The 18,453-nt window shown below is 36.2% G+C and overlaps 1 protein-coding gene across 1 annotated transcript in view; it reads right to left on the bottom strand.

Moving 5' to 3' along the window:
• Positions 1-17,857, bottom strand: part of LOC106663799 — a 162,704-nt gene extending 144,847 nt beyond the window's left edge. The window contains exon 1 of the mRNA XM_014388889.2: positions 17,799-17,857. The gene's annotated coding sequence lies outside the window, so the exon portion shown is untranslated. The remainder of the gene's footprint in view (positions 1-17,798) is intronic.
• Positions 17,858-18,453: the final 596 nt, after the last annotated feature.

The raw sequence follows: 18,453 nt of genomic DNA, 5'->3' as shown, positions 1-18,453 counted from the left end.
ATACACACATTTTGACTATATACAATAAACCTTCTCAATTTCCCTAAAAAGAGGAACAGAGGACCTACAATTCCACTGGGGTCGCAATGTCAATTAACATTGAGGTTTTTAGCGTGCGCACCTAGCCGTCAGGCCATATCACACGTTTAGATCCGCAAGTTAGGAGCGACTCACCTCAGTGCACCGAAAACCTACTTTTTTCGTGAGGTTCGGGGTAAAAGCCCACATCATCCCGCAGCATGCTGACGACATGTCGACTTCTCCTGCTTCCCCTTCCGAGGGGTTAATGTTGTGCACTTAACCAGTGCCGCGCGTAAAGGGGTACCAAAAAGTGGTCGAAATGCATCGGCCAAGTCTCCCACGCATTCTCTAAATAGAGACGACAATTCTATCTTCTTGGGTGCAACGCTAGCGTTGAAACTTCCGGATCTGATCCGGCCGCGGTTTCGATTTTAGTGGAATCTATAACCACCACCTTGAGGAGATCATGCCTACGGTAAAGGCAGCTCAGACGGCCACCACCGACAAGTACCCGCCCCCGTCCACTATTCCTCACGCATATGAGGGACGCTGTCAGCGTAGTCATAGCTCCTCGCTGGTTATACGCTCCCGGCAATCCGATCCATCCGATTCCCACGAGGTCGGATAGTAATTCGGTGGTCATACGCAAGTACTACGGTCCACGGCCACGAATGAAACCACAGCCTATTCTGTAGGTACCCACCAGGGGTCTCAGCCCCTGCAAGTCCTGCGAATGCGAGTCCAGGAACGAAAATGCGCTGCCCCGCAGTTGAGATGATTATGCACCCTCCCCCGTCCGTATATATTTATATATTTAGACAGCATTGGTACCCTTACCATCCCTAAACAGAGGACCCTAAAACTGGCTACCATTGTTAAATCCGTCGGCATGCCTACACGTTCTCTGTATGGAGTCACCGCATAATACGCCTCTATTATGTGGGACAGGCCTTTGGCCCAAAATCAGGTGACCATGTGTCAATCGCGTATGGCCAACCCTCAATCGGGTAAGGACGTTCCCTCGTTTCCTGCTCAGGTTCTCTGAGGGCCATCTAACGACAAGACGTTGGCCACTCCCTTATACACTGCACTACTAAGATTATTATTGGCCCAAATGTTCTTTTTCCCTGGAGTCAGGACTAATTAGTTATTTAAAATACAAAATTAATTACTGAAATAACTTTCATTATTGTTATACAAGATTATTAATCAAAATTATGACTTATGACCCTTTACGTTAATTGACACGTATCTGTCCCGGAACGATGAGCAAAAGTGACTTGGCCGTTGAAAGTCCGCCGCAGATCCATTTAATACTTACCGTCTCTTAAATAAAAAGCTTTTTTTCCCCATAGGCCAAATCCCCCTTAAAGCCGGCCATTTATAAAATCGGAAATCGCTTTTACGGTGAGTGAAATGACCATCTAAATTATATATAGGGGTCGTTTTGTTTTGTATACACTTAATGTCATTCAGTGACACTTTAAGTGCAGCTAACCGATAACAAAGAAGTATCAGGTCATATTCTCCAAAATGTCAAAGCTTTCGCAAATATCAAATGTTCTTATAAACTTCAGGTGTATACATCCTTGTGAATTAAAATAAAAAAAGTCTTTGTTGATATATTTATTATCATTTGAAAGAATTTGCACCTGAAAAGCTCCAGTGAAATTGGAAATGGTGGAGATGATTGACAGTTTTATTCTTAAAAAAGTCAAACATTTTGAAACAAAACAATTTATTTATTAGAGTAGATTAAATTTGTATTTATTGATACTTTTTACACAATTTTACGATAATTTACGGGGGTCTGGCTAGAACTGAATAATCCTTTTTTTTCTTTTATTTTTTAACGAGGATTCCCAACAGCAAAGTATATATCAACCTCGAGGTGCCGGTGTTTTGGAAAAAAAAAACATTTGTATGTCCGGTTCGAATGCAGGACCGCTGGATTCGAACCCGGGACCTTTACCTTATAGTGATGAGCGCCGTGTCAACGACTAAACCGTTGCGACCACGCCACCGACGTCCACTTTCAATAAGCATTTTACACTCATCAACACACACACACACACACACACACACACACACATATATATATATATATATATATATATGGGTGTGTGTGTGCGCACTTCTTACCATGCTTAAACACGCCACTAATTTAATCAATAAATGATTGCAGTAACTACTGTTTAAAATGATGACTAAACCATTCAGTATTAAAAGAAAGTAATAAAATAAAACAGATTTTTGTTAATTATTGAGTGTGTTACACGAGAACCAATAAAAGAAGTTAATAATAACATTAAAAAATAGGCAGTTTTACAGTTATCTAGATTTACGCAGTAAGGATGTAAGACTTTCAGTACCTTTTTTATACAATTACTATCTGGTGTTCTGGAGTACTGAATTTTTTAGATATGGGGTAAGTGTTTTTTGAAAGCATGGATGAATCTTGAAAATTACATTTACTTATATTCGTCATTTTTATTTTAGTAAATTAATTAATCTGATAAATATAGTTATACCTCGATTCCTTATCTATACAAGAAAACTCCCTTCGGCTAGCTACTAGAAAGGTTACCAAACACTACCAAAAGTCTTCTCCAATTAGATTTTCGGACGGTATAATGGACCAGGTCAAACCCAGAAAATTCCTTTCCGACCATCTTTCCACAGATTTTACTCCCCATCCCGATTTGAATATCACTTCATGCTCAGGTCATATCGCTGAATCCTTCGCTACCTCTTAAGCCAATCCACTCTGGCGTTAGTTTATGCATTCTTGAAAATCAGGAGTGATAGGTTTTTTTCATGAGCACGTAAAAAAACACATTATTTGCTCAAAAATCGCGAATCAAAAATCAAGAAAACGGTTGAGAAATGGGGCAAAGTGGAAGGTGACCAATTGAAAGCTTATTATACTTTCCTATCGATTGCTTTTGGGCGTCGTTCCAGGACGATTTCCTGGCTCCACAGCTCAATTTAAGGTTTTCTTAAAAAGTGCAAATGTTCCAGAATTTTTAAATATAGTTATGAATGATTGACTAGAAAAACATTTTAAAAAACCGTCTTGTTCGGCGTAAAATTTTCTAAAAAACTAGACCCAGCTCGGGTCTGTGACTTAAAAAACAGAAGAAATAAGCATTTCCAAATTTGGATATTTTTTCGAGAAAAACCAGCTGTTTTTTTAATTTTTTTAATGTGCAAAATACAATATTTCGCATAACCTATTTTTTCCAATCAGTGGATCTTTAATAGTTCCTATACCTAAATCACAGAAATCTTTTTGTGCCCCATCCTGTTATTTACCCATAAGCTAACTTCCTATTTTATCCGAAATCTTTGAAAGTGTCCTCCATAAAAGACTAATTTTCATATTCGACTCATAAATTCTTTACAAAAAATTAATTCCTAACCATTAATTTGCATTCCAAACCCTCCACTCTACAGTTTAGTAGCGTTTCAGAGTAGTCAGAGTCAGAGGAGTCACGAAATCCTCGATTCTAGAAAACAAACAATAGTGCTCAGCCAAATTTCTGGAATTTCCGGAAGCATTTAACCGATTGTGGCATCCCGGATTCTATAATAAGTTAAAATGTATTTTCCCTCGTTACTATCTTATCTTGAAGTCTTTTTTCTCGGATCGATAGAGTTAAGTGATCATCGGCACCGATTTTTCACCCATTACGCCAAACAAAGCTGGCGTTTAACAAGGAAGTATCCTAGGCCCAATCCTATACATTCTACACCATCTACCCACACATCCAAAAACACGATCACAACCTACGCGGTCGACAGCGCAATCAAATTAACACACTCCAAACCACTCCTAGCCATAGAATCTATCTGACAACATCTGAACCTTATTACCGAGGTGCACTCGGTGGCGGATGAGGATGAACGAGCAAAATAACCAAGTTACGTTTATGCTCAAACCTGCAAACTAACAACGAGATAAAACCAAGTCCGGTACTCTACCCTTTACTTTGATAGCAGACTTACATATACAAAACTAAAACGACAAGAACTTAAAAGATATGGACTCCTCAGACACCTACTGGGACAAAAACACTCATCAGAAGTATTTAGACTTACGGAGACGAGCTGTGGGTCTAGGCCAAATTATCCTACATCCAAAACCAATTCAATGCTTTCAGTCTATAGTTCTCCGTATCCTCAATGTTCACTTCTACCTCCAATCAAACGATCCATAAAAAGGTTAACATCCCTTTTATAAAAGATTTTATCCGAAAACGCTTCCTCAATTTCCACCAACCCTCTACTTAACCACTTGCCAGACTCTTTCCTTAACGTCCCACCCTTTACAATCCTCCACGTCGTTTAAAACGACGATGGCCTCGTGACCTCCTATCTAATCCACCCAATTCAATCAAAGAGGGTTTCAGCCCTGGTTGGTTTCTCTCCACTACCTCTTGGTCTGTCAGATATGTCTGAATTGTACATAACTATACTATTCGCTCAATGTACATATTAAACAGATAGCGATAAATAAAATAAATTACGTTAAAGAAATAAATATTGATTTTATTACATAATTATTATCCAAACGTCACTACATTTTATTGATTTAAAGATAAATAAGTTTAAAAGAGTTTGCTTTTGGTTAAGAATTTGAATTGAATCTTTTTTAGTTTTTTTAGTTTAGTTCTCTTTCCATTTTCTTTACACAATACATTTTAACGTTTGTATTTTGAAAATAGTACAGTATTCTGATCACACGTGATCTTTGTTTGTCAAATGTCCTGACATTCGTGTGAAGGTAAAAATAGAAACCTTTGTACTTTCGCATCGACTCAGCTGTCATTTGGAATATTTAGAAAGGACCGAGGTATTTCTTTCTTCATTGGCCCCTCAACCCTGTCCGATCTTCTTTTCTATAAAGGGAAGCACCAAAACTGTTTTCTTCTGCTTCTTTTTACCTCCCAAGGCTCGTCCTTTTATTCTTCCTTTATGTAATATTGCAGCACTTACAAAAATCATATTGCCCATGACATCTAACGTCGACACCTTATTTCTGGTCTTCCTATTTATTCTTGTACCGCGATTTATGTGCCTGAGTTCAATGACTAAATTTCCGGACAGTTCTGTACCATTAAAAAAAATTGATAATTGGGAGATTTTATTTTAATATTAGACGTAATTATGCTAATAATCAAAAAGTTTAGGCAGTTAAAATTAGGTGGCGTAGTTGTTTTATATATATTACTTCGTCATTATGCCTGGAGTCAACTTAATAAATGCTGTGCTGATGTAAACTATCTATAAACTATCTACAAGAGCTAGTACTCACTGGGATTCTTTGATTCGACTCTTTGAATCTCCGGAAAGTCTCGGCTGCGTCTAGCCTGAGTCCGGGCTGCCCCGACTCATTGTTGCGATGAATCTGGTGTGTTACGGGCTAGCATTTTCGGACTCTTGAATCCAATCCGATATTGTATTCTTTGACTCAATGTTGCGAAACATTTGCCAGTGCGGACGTGAATCGGAACAAGCGCTCTTGCTTCATTTGTTTAGTTGACGTTGTAGTGAGTGTTTTCTTGAAGATTTTGACAGTGCCTTGTACAAAGGTATGTTGTGGAGTACCAAGTTGACTTTACAGTTTATTGAAGACATGTATTCCCATCGGTGTTGGTGGAATGTATCATTCACGGAATACAGAAATCGGGAATTGAAAAGCAAACATTGAACAGATTAGCCCAAAAATTCAGTGTTTCCGTCGACGAAGTTGAAAAAAAGAAATACGCTCTTTAAAAGGACAGTTCCGTATGTTTTAAAATCCTGAAGGTGTACATGAGGATTGTATACGAGTCTCCACTCCCTAAGAAGAGTTAATATGTTGGCCGGAGAGTTAGTTAAAGTTGGTATCTTTCTTGGAAATTTGACCGCTAACTTTCATTAAAATGGATTCGAAATCGGTCGGGGGACATCCTCAAAAAATTTCTGAACCCTGCGCCATCATTTAATCTGAACGTGTCCAAAAGATTTTACCCGTGCTGATTCCCGCCGTGAAATATTTGTCGAACCCACCATCTTTTTGAGCGTTTTTTAATGCACCTCCGACTGGATTCACTACGTACAATGCAAAAAAGAGCAAGGGAAATTCCTGAGAGAGCTAGTTTCTCCGTCATTTTTGCAGGCACTGATGAATGCGAACTGAATCTTGGTCTGAACACGGTTCTTTGTCGCGGAGCAGAATGGGGACTGCATCGCAACAATGAATCTACGCAGTCCCGACTCTGCCCCACATCATGAATCGATTCAAAGAATCTCAGTGCGTACTAGGCTAAGCATCAGGACCCTTCTTCTACTTCAGATCCACTCTGGACTCCGAACCAGATACATACTTCAATAGAACTCTTGTATTGAATGTGTAAAAGTTTGTAAGATTATATTAAATAAATTTTTTTTAAACTTAGTTTCTCGCATCGAAATGAATATAAGCAACTAATATAACTAAAAATATAGTAATAATCAACCTGAACTCCTGGCTACTACTAAGGCCTTAAAAAGGCTAAGGACAACATCCTTGCAACGACCCCCATCCGAAATATTTATACAGACAGCAGAATAACTCTTCCAAAGCCCGAAGATAGTCAAAATCATTTCACACATTGTCGAATTATAAAAGAAGTAATAATGTTCTTCGAAATAATCACGGATAGACAGTATGAATGGATTGGATCAACAAGGAGACATGCTGTGAAACAAAACGGTTTATACTTGATGAAGCAGCTGGTAGTTAAAATTTATCTATTAAATTTGGCCTGCGCATGAATAAACGTCAAATTGTCGCACAGCTAAATCTCCGTAATAATTTGTCAGATTTTTATGCGATTTTCAGGAATTATGCGGGTTGCTTTCTAGATGATCCATTATGAATTTCACAGCAATTTAATTAGAACCTTCACATGCGCATGCACAAAACGTTGGAAAGTTATAATGCTCATCAGGGGATAGGAATAGGGATAAAAGAGGAGACCACAAGGCCTACTGCACCTCGATCTGAATAGATCTATTGTGCTCCTGTGTTATTTATAACCAGCCTCCACAGCTTTGCCAGCAATTCCTTGGTGTAGGATCTTGCTTGTGGTTTTTCTTGCCGTAGGTGCAAGAACCTGCACCTACATCGACCTTCACAGAAACATAAATGTGTTCTGCGGTCTCCTCCACTTCCTGGCAGTATCTGCACAGTGTTTCTTCTGTCTGTACTCCTATCCGGTGCATGTGCTTTCTTAAGTGGCAGTGCCCTGCCAACAGTCCAACCAGAATCGTGGTTCGGTTGCGGTTGCCATCCAGTAATTCTTTTGTAAGTTTTGCGGATGGTCCTTCTATGAATCTCTTCGCGTGTCTCATACCTGTTTGTTCCACTACGTTTTGCACTCATTAAGGATCCATTTTTAGACGTATTCTCTTTTGTGGCATGCTGCTAGGCCGCAGTAGGGTTTTGGCCCATACAGTCCATGTTGGCTCCCTTATCGCCCAATATGTCAACCTATTCGTTGCCTCTATGCCCCAAATGTCCAGGGTGCCCTGCCAGAGTCAGGTCATTAGTGTCGCTGACTTCCGTCAGGGCCTCCATGCATTTCCAAACACTCTTTGCTTACGCCTCGCATGAGGCTAAGGCCCTGAGAGCTACCTGTCAGAGAAAATGTCAATCTTCTGGGAATATATTCATAGCCGTTTTATTTCTCTGGCACATTGTTCAAACACTATGATTTCAGACTGAAAAACTGTAGCATACTTGCCTAATCTTTTCCACCATCAACTTGGCAGACTTTTTTTACATATCTTCGCTGAAATGTCACTTTTTTGCCACTTTTGCCAAACCACGAATTTTTCCATCCCTTTAACGACATTTCAGTTTGTCTATATGCAGTGTGTCCCTATTCATTCGGAGCAGCTACATTTATTATGTTGGTTAAGGTGTATATTAAAAAACAACAAATAAAGCCGCAGATATACAAGAGACTTCATTTAACTTTTTTTTTTCAAATACAAACCTATGTTTTTTTCTGCATATTCGTGATTTATATAATTAGCTGACATAATAATATAAGTTATATAATTATCTGGTATAATTAACTATTAACTTGACTGCAAAAAAAGGGTCAAAGACAAACAGATTATCCCCTGTACTATTATTTAAAAAAAATTGTATATCTGTATAAAAAAAAATCATAAAAAACTGCGAACTTGAAACATATGTAGCAAGAAACACAGGGTTGTATTAAAACAAAAGTTGATTGAGACATCCTTATATCTGCGGCAGAAAAAAAAGAATATTTTAAATAAAAATATATACATTACAAATAATAAATGGGAATTAGAATTTAATTTTTTTTATATTTTCCTTTGTTTAAAATAAAGTGGCTGGTTTGTATGAAAAGGGGCACGCTGTATATGATAAAAAATATATATTTTTTGCGTTTCAACAACTTTGCGTTACACAAGAATGTACAGGGTGTCCCGTGAGAAATGACAATATTTCCTATTTATTAAATCGGACTAAAAAGTTTCAATTGTTAAATATTTATTTCTCAATTGTATTCGAGATGTTTCACGTGGGAACTCGTAAAAGTTTATCTTATGAGTGATTTGGTACTTTGTTTGATTTACATCAAATATAAATGCTCTGTATGAAAGTCACACAGTCATTTGCTTTCCACATAAAATGCATACTCTGTTGGAGCTAAACAATGTATATTTCAATTCTACTGCAAATTCAATATTCCAAAGCCAATTATATATTATTTCCCGCTAACCTCAACCGCTGCATATACCTTGGGGACATTACTTTGATCTCGCCGAGTCATAATCATAATTGAAAGCGGGTATAATATATAATTAATTTATAAAGTCTTAAACTGTGTTGAAAGTTTAGAATGGTGAGTTGTGTTTTAACATCTACGGTGTTATTTATCTAAATTTGCGAATATTTCTTCCTCGTTTTTAAATGTTAAATTTAAATTTAGATTCACTAATTTCGTAGTCCGTTTGACCAATTAATATATTACAATTAATTACGGTTTTTAGTTGAGATAAAAAAGTCAATGGCACGAGCGGGATTCGAACCCACGATCTTCGGCTTGATACGCCGCTGCTCTACATTTGAGCTATCGTGACCTCGATCCACTCGTACTTCAACTTCCCATCTCAACCGCACCTTTGGATGGCAAAAAGGAGAGAAAATTCAAAAAGGTGCGGTTGAGATGGAAAGTTGGTGTCCGAGTGGATCGCTCAAGTGGTAGAGCAGCGGCGTATCAAGCCGAAGATCGTGGGTTCGAATCCCGCTCGTGCCTTGACTTTTTTATCTCAACTAAAAACCGTAATTAATTGTTTTAAATTTAGACTTTTAATGTAGTGACGTTTTGGATCCTCAATTCTGATTTTTTGAGGAACGGAATATTTTTGTACATAAAGTTTTTCAATTGCAGTTAATCGGAAGGTGTGTATTTATATGCGTGAATTGTAGGTCAAGAGACACGATGCTGGAATATCAAGTAACCTATCGGCCCTCAAAATCACCAAACCACTGGAGTGGGAGATTATCGCAGCTTGCCTTGAGGAGTCATAAGCTTGATTTCACAGATATGTGTATGCATGAGCATTTGTGTGCGAAATGAGCATTAAAAATTAATCGATTTTTCAAATTCAGTTTTATCCTTTTTGAAATGCAGACGTATTATCGATCTTTCATCTCAAAATTAATTGCTATGATGAAATTACGAGTCAGCATTTCTATAACCAATAGCGATAATTTTCTACAATTATTTTTAAAGCGATATTAAATAAATAACCCATTTAATTATTAAATAATTCATCCGCTCAACGTGACGGTAATCAAAGGTCACTAATTATCGCCCGAGACCTGTCGAAGGTGAAAATCGTCTAAATGCCACCACCGAGATTAAAACAAGGCCGAGGTTTCAATACAACTGTGACCCTTGTCAAACGGCGAGTAACTTATAGCCAATAACCTCGAAACTCAGTGATGACATTTGTTTCAGCAGGAGAATAAGTTGGGTAATAAATCATCTAACAGTTCTCTATGGTCAAGAAATCGCTAATTTACAGGGAGGTGGCTAAAAACATTTTCTTCACGATACCATAGGACGCAGGTTGTTGCATAAATGCTTGGATATTTCTCAAGAAGAGCAACATTGGAGTTCGTTGTCCGATTGACGAAATAAATTCTTTTCAATTAATTAATATTTAATTAAGGTTTTGGTTGAGATAAAAAAGTCAGTGTCACGAGCAGGATTCGGACCCACGACCCTCGACTAAATACGTCGCTGCTCTACCACTTGAGCTATTGTGACTTCACGAAGAAAGTCTTCGGGTGTTGAACTAGCGTATGAAATCGCGATATTGTGAAGCAACGAGGAAACCATAACATAAACAAAGTTTTGATGGCTAAACAAAAAATTTACTTTCTTTAAACTTAAGGCTTAAGATTTAATCAGATAATTTAAATGATACGTGGTCATATATCACTTTGAAGGGTCCTCGCGACGTTAGGTTTTATAACCTAAGGGAAGTTCAACAATTTTTGCTGTGTCAACAACGATAAGGACTTGCGTTGCCACTAATGGAGTTGGAAACTTCCAGCTTAAGTGTTTGATGAAAATAACCGTTTCCTTCTCAAGAAGCTCTCAGGGTAGGGGATCTTCTCCAGTACACCCTATAATGTTTGGAGAAAGCTTGTCATTCATACTGGTTAATGATTGTGTATTTGGTTAACACCCACCTCTTTCCTTTTTCATAGAGTGTAATTAACAGCTAATGCCATTAATTGGAACATAATTACAACATAATCGATTGCAAATTGTTTTTTCTTTCTTCTCGTATCATAATGTTCAAACATTTGTTTATCAAAATAACCAAAATTATGTCCACTGGTTTAAATTGATCTAACACCTGACACTGAAGACCTCAGAACTCAGATATAATTCCATTGATTAAATTCTTCTCCGATTATGTTTTTATAAGGTAATATATTTTATTAGACCCAACTTCTTTATACAATTGTCAAGTTCTTATAGATTTTAATTTAAAATTTCTATTGATAGCTTTAACTTATTTTCCTTTTCTCTTTTGAAAAATAAATATTTATAAATTTGTCTAAGTGATTATAAGACTGTTTTAATTTGTCTCAAAGTAAAAACCAGAATCTTTCAAAATATAAATTTTTTTTAAACCTTTATTTCAAAACCAACTGTTAGCTGAGTTTTATCAAATGTGTCCTTATCTCTCTCCGTCTTATTTGCTGACACTATTATTTCCATTCTGGGAAATTTAGGATAATTACGGAATATTTAATAATTACTGAAGCATTGAAAACGTGTATTTTAAGTAAAATATTAAATGAAGAAAAAATATTTTGAATGGTTATCGTTAGAGAGATAATAGTCATTCTTTATCGTAAAAAATATCCAAAAAAAAAGATAAAATATAAAACAAAGTAATGAAACTAGAAATAAAGAACATGAAATGATTTTATTTAAATAACGCAATTGTGACCCGATTTTTCTTCCCGGTTTATACGACGATATACTAACAAGTGCACGTAAATGTCGGACGAAGTTTTAGGGACGTTGGAATCACCAATGTTAATGATATATGTCCCTTCTTGGGCCTGGAGATCGTAAAAATACTATACTAAAAGATAGGCCACACTCCCCTGAAACATGATAACCTCCTCGTTGGAAAGCGACCCCTTGTGTCCCTTGTGCGGTGCGACTGTGACACTGAACACCTGACCGATTAGTACCAGGTAGGATTCGGTGGGACCTGCTCAATGATATGTCGACAAGATTAAAGCACAAAAGTGATCATAAAGATAAACTCCTTGAATATCTAAAATAAATACAAGCATATGGCTATATATAACCCCCAGTGGTTTTAAGTCTCTACTTGGTATGACTGAATTTATTTCCGTGCAGGGGTATGTGTGAACGGATGGTCTGTAGACCATCGGGTACCACACCTGTGGAACTACTTAGGCCTATTAGCACAATGAATGTGTGTACGAGGACATCACCGCCGTAGACATCGCCGTAATGCCAATAACCCGGTGTCTTTCCAATTTTCTAATTGTAGATACTGTTTGAAAGGCTCTATCTGTACGAATGTATTTATTTGCGTGAGTGTTGAAGTCTGAAGGAACGGGTCGGTGTCGCAATATAGTCCTCCATGGACCTGTCAAGCTAGTATAGGCTAGGTATAAAATGGGTTCATTTTTTACTCTCTGTGTGCGTGTATGTATGTGTGCGTGCTGCTGTAATATTAATTGAATTATGGTTCTTAACCACGTGTGAGAGGAGACATGTATTAAGGAAGAAGTTACATTTACGAGTATCTCACATTTTAGCAGACGGTAAATCGCCCATGAATGGGCTACTAGATCCAAAAATAATGCAGACTAGTTAAGGCTATGATCATAGCTGTTTGTTGGATAAAAAATCAAGCCTTCTTTCCAATGAGCCCCAGAAGCCGAAAAAATATATCAAGTCATTATTCAGAAATCGTGAGATGCGGTCTGGTGTGATGTAGGTTTCAGAAAAACATTTTCTTTATCGTGCCAACGTTTCGATCTTTATTGAGATCATCTNGAAGATGATCTCAATAAAGATCGAAACGTTGGCACGATAAAGAAAATGTTTTTCTGAAACCTACATCACACCAGACCGCATCTCAAGATTTCTGAATAATTATCGATTAACGGTCACTAATCACCACATATATCAAGTAATTTAAATATTTTTTATTATATATCATTCAATTTTTTACGTAGGATAACAAAATAATCTGTAAGATCGTATTAAAAGAAAATCAGGTATGTAAAAATTTACAAAAATAAAATATGCATACAGTAAAGAACGTCAAAAAAACATTTTTATTAAAAAACCCACATAAAATCGGATTATTTTTAAGCACTATTTAAAACCATTAAATACGATTTTCATCGCAATAATAAATATATATATATTCTGGCTGGGTTCGCCTGGGCAATCTTTTTCTCTCGACGATGTCAGGTGTTCCACTTAACTCCGATTCGTAACACCTCTGGATTTTATCCAAATCCAACATTTTTGCAACCGCTAGAAAGCTTAATTTCTTGTCCATCTGTCTTGGCCAACAAGGTTTTGATTTTGTCGTCGTATGGTGGAAAAATAAAGATGAATTCAACATAAACTCCTCGAACTTTTCTTTTTGCAACTCAACTATTACGCGTAGTTTATACGGCGCTAAACGTAACATTTCCTGTAGATCCCTAAAGTTGTATTAAATATATCAGTATTTGGAAGCCTAAATATTTGAAGAAAAGGTTTTCGTTTTGATTTTTACAAAAATTTGTATTCAGGCGTATTTTGGTATGCAAAACACGAATAATGCCCACGGCCACAGTGGTAATATTTTTTCTATAAAAATTCATGTTAAACGGTTTTAAATGTTGTTTAAAACGAATCATCAAATATTTTTTAAACTATTTTACTAGAAGGGTCTTTTCGTTATACTATTCCGACGGGAATACCCACATAATAACATGAAACATATGCATACCGGTGATAAGGCATGTAGCATGTTTCGACCTAGTACAAACAAAAAAAAGTTTGATTGAAAACGTTGATTCCATCTCCCTTTAAAATTACAAATGTAAAACGTTAAATCAGGACCCATATTTGTATTCAGCATATTTTTGACAAAGGATAAAAAAATTTCTGTCTCATTTCTTGACATTCAACGTCTGGTTTTGTCCATCATACTGATGCTTTTTTAAATTCATACTTATATACAGTAATTTTGTGTTAACACATGAGTAATAAGGCCAATTTGAAAGAACATAAAACAACACTTAATTCCTTAATAAAGCTATCGAGGACCCTTTCATCAGGACTTTGGAACTAATATGAATAATTCACAAGGTTAAAAATATGAATATCTAATTATTTTGAAATATTGTGATTTTCCGAGTTGATAGAGAAAAGAGATTTATAACCCGTCTATTCTAATATCGGAAACAATTCTCTTATCCTTGAGTTTTTCAATACAAAACTACCATGCAAATATCAAATATATGGAGATATAAAATATAAATATGTTAAACAAACTATATTAATAATTCAAATTCTAAGAAAGGGTTTGCTTTTTAAATTTTCAATGGATTTTATGTTTTTTTAATGTTTTTTTCAATGTCTATTTGTTATTTATTGGAATTAATTTATTAGCCAAAACGGAGGGACCAGATCCTTCGTTCCGCTAGGAATAACAAATACTCGGGCAGGAATGAACGAGATTTGTATTGTAAGGCTGTATACATTGGATTTAATGAAAAAATTGTATTAATGGTCTGCAGAAACATAATTTATTAAAGTACAAGAAGAGATCCCGAGGAATACATAGAGAGTTAGTGAATATCATTTATTAGTGTGAATAAAGGTGCGTCTTCCGTTATAACCACGAGGAATATCGATTAATCTGGGGCAGTGTGAATGCTTTTTTTTAAATTATTTATTATCATCTGTACTAATGTATACATTATGTAATGTGATACAGTATTTATCATTTGAAAATATCCTGAGGGGAGCCTGCAATCATTGTTGCTCTCCCAGCTTTATAGTTATTTATGAACTATTCATCATGAGGTCCCGAGGCCATCTCCGCTCAGAGCGCCCTACTAGTTTGTAGGGATGGATAATGTTGGACACGGATTGGGCTAATGTATTAGGATGTGAGGATAGTTTCATGGAATGTGGACAATTTGGTGCGGATTAATTTATTTGTAGAGGTTTTTTTTGAGGTTTTTGTGGAGCGTGGCATTGGAGACATAGTAGGGTGACTACGATTCTGAGGGCTTTGGATTGGAAGGACTGAATTCGATGGATATTGGTAGGTTTAGCGGTGCCCCACAGTTCTAGTCCGTATGTCCAAAATGGTTTCAATAATGTTTTACAGAGTGTCTGTTGGTTTTTTGTCGGTATGTTTGATTTCCGTCCGTGAAGTTTATAGCGAAGTCCGATGCGTCTGTTCCGTAGGAAGTCTTTTTATTTGCATGTTCCATATTAAACGTGTGTCAAGATAGAACACAAAGTTCACAGTCGGTTTTAGGGATAGAATTTGGTTGAGGAATATTCAGTAAGGGGTTTTCCTTCTGACGGTAAATGTAACATGGGTGCACTTGTTTCAATTGATTTTTGGAATGGTGGATACAGTGTGGTCCTTCGGCTATTCCTTGGACGTGTGCTTGGAGCTCCGTCGAGGCTATTGCAGAATAGGTATCAGAGGAAAACACACATGTGTTGTCTGCAGAGAATGCAAGATTGGTAGAGGGAGTAGTTGCGAGTCTGAGGTGTAGAGAAGAAACCGGAGTGGTCCGAGCACACTGCCCCGTGACCCTCTCGCTCTCACAAAATAGGGCTCGGAGAAGTCCGACCCTTAGCGAACTCGAAGAATCGTCCTGTAAGGTAGGAGCGAAGGATTAAGTATAAGGTGTTTGTAAGGACTTCAGTTTGTATTGAAGACCCTCATGCCTGAAATGTCAAACGCTTGTGACGCGTCTAGAAACGTCCCCATACAGAATTCTTTACGCTCTAAGGATAAGGATATATGGTTTACAACGCGAAGCACCTACTGGATTGTAGAATGTTGAGTGCGAAAACCAAATTGGTGGTCTGGGGGAAGGTTGAAAGTATTAAGTGTAGGAATCTATCGTTTTTTGAGTATCTTCTCAAATATTTTTGAGAAGAGAGCGAACAGGCTAATTGTACAGTAGGAAGATGCATTTTGGGCTGGTTTTCCTGGCTTAGAAAAAAGTATGGTGTTTGAGTATTTACAGAGCCAAGGGAAATGTGAATGCTAACCGGACTATTGTGATTTCATATGTTTTTATTAAGACTTTTGTGTTTATTATATGTATTACCTCGATTGACCAGGCTTTGGTAAGATTGTTAAAAAAAAGGCTGTCAATGGGGCTGGAAAAGCGTTAGAGACTATTGCCTTCAAATAAAAGTCCAATAGAACTTAATATAAGTTGGGTGCTGTGTGTCAAAATGTCTTCGGAGGAACAAAATGCTAGACGGCAAAGAAAAGAACGGCAAATAAAAAAGGGCTGGCAATGACCAATATAGCTTACCCTAAAACTATTGACAATATTTTTATTAAATTTCTAACCATGTTTGATGATTACAGGGCAAAGTTTGCAATTTCAAAAAGTGAATACAGTCTTAAGTCATAGAGACAAACCAGTAAATCGATTTTGATTATCTCTATCTTTGAATAGCAAAATTTAAAAATATTTAAATTTGTTCCATTTACAAAATCGACTTAAATTAAAACTGAGATGTTCCATCTAGAATCGATACCAGTTTTAAAATAGTTACCATCTTAATTTAAAACATTCCAATTAATTAATCTTTCTGTAAGTATTGGTTGAGATAAAAAGTCAGGGTCTCGAGCGAGATTCGAACTCACGACCTTCGGCTTGATACGCCGGTGCTCTACCACTTGAGCTATCGTAAGTTCGATCCATTCGGACACCAACCCCCATCTCAAACCAACCTTTTGAATTTTCCCTCCTTTCTGCCATTTTTCAAATATCGTGTAATCTATTTGATACTCGGCGACAAATGAAATGGCCACGGAGAGCTTTCGTGAATATATACTTCATTTAACTTATTAAATTCATTAGATTTCGTGGCCCAATTGACCAAATAATTAATAATATTAAATAATTATATCAAAATATCAAATACTTACATCAAATAAATAATTAATTAATTAAATTAATTAATCTTTTTGTAAGTATTGGTTGAGATGAAAAGTCAGTGTCACGAGCGAGATTCGAACCCACGACCACTCTGACAACAACCTCCCATCATCATAATTGTATGATGTTATTTGGTCAATCGGACCACGAAATCTAATAAATTTAATTTAAAACGTTTCAATAATACTAACCTTCAATTGTGGGCTATTAACTTAAAAGGCATTTAAGTTTGATTTTTCCAATAAAAATTACTACTTGCCGTATAATTTACCTTTCAAAGTTCATTTAAATTTATGATCGCCAGCAATTTTTAGATTTTTATATTCTTTGCGATATCGATCGTTACTGGATAGATTTTATTGATGTTTTTCTCTTAGATGTTTGCTATTTTATTGTATGGGGTAGTATAATTATCAATTTTTAATGGATACTGGGTAATATAAATAAAAAATTGTTTCGTATAAGATTGCAATGTAATTTTTATTTTTATTATTTATTCTTCAATTACATACCTCAGTGTGTACCTCGTCAAATCCGTTTTGTGTAATGATAAAAAAAAAATTGGAAAAAGAGAAACTGCTTGTTTTGTTAAGTGTAATAGAAGCCAACACTCAGAGTAGATAGGAGTTAATATTGTTTTACGGATGAAGATTGCTCAAGCGTAAGGCTGTACGAAATAAAGTAAATAATAAGGTTATTGTTGCGAATAGCCGTTTTAAACTTTGATTTATATCGAAAGAGGATTGCTCGAAATTGAAAGAAAAAGCAAGGGAAAGTTTGTTTTCTAAGCCATCCTTTCTGACTCATCGCCCCTCTCCGTTGTTCAAATTTACTCTGGCCTCGAAGGATTTTTAATGCGTTTCTTTACTCTGTATTCATGGATACTAGCCGACTTTCTGCGATTATATAAGATTCTAGGGTAATATAAGATAAATCGATGCCGGAGGGTCGATGAGCAGCTTTCGTCCATAAATTAATGACTTACGAAATTTCTGCCTCGTCGGTATTTCGTTGATTCTAGTGTAGCACGCACTCTTCCAGCAGAAACCTAAAATTCAAACAGTACAATTAATTTTCTCAAATGGCAAAATTAACGAATAAAAACAGACTTTTAAAATAAGTGAATACATTTTTATAGACAAGAAAATAGATCATTTTACCAGTTCGGGTTTCAAAAATGAAATGCAAGAATGATATGAAAAATTCACTTCAAGAACTTCTAATGAATAATCGACTGAAGCACTTAAGAGAAAACTTGTGTTTTTAGCAGTTGTTCAATCAAGTGAATCACGTGAAAGTTTCGAACTACTTAAAAAGTTTGGAAAAGTTAAAACTCAACGGTATATTTTTCTCAAATTTACCATTTACTCATAACATTGGGTCTAATACATATTTTTGATAGGTTTATGACTCTCTTTCCCGTGAAACGTACGTACATGAATAAACATGATTTTCAGCAATTGTTTTATTATACTTTTTCATACAGCAGCGCAGTTGGTAATATGTTAATGAACATTTATTGCAAATGGAATATACATATATATGGAATATATATTCCATATATATGTATATTCCATTTGCAGTAAATGTTGATTAACATATTACCAAGTGCGCTATTTTATGAATATGTTGTTAATGAG

Source organism: Cimex lectularius, unplaced genomic scaffold, assembly GCF_000648675.2.
Source record: "Cimex lectularius strain Harlan isolate CLEC.00 unplaced genomic scaffold, Clec_2.1 scaffold7, whole genome shotgun sequence".
Classification (NCBI taxonomy): domain Eukaryota; kingdom Metazoa; phylum Arthropoda; class Insecta; order Hemiptera; family Cimicidae; genus Cimex; species Cimex lectularius.
The sequence above is the reverse complement of the archived record's forward strand: the minus strand, read 5'-3'. Positions and strand labels throughout refer to the sequence as shown.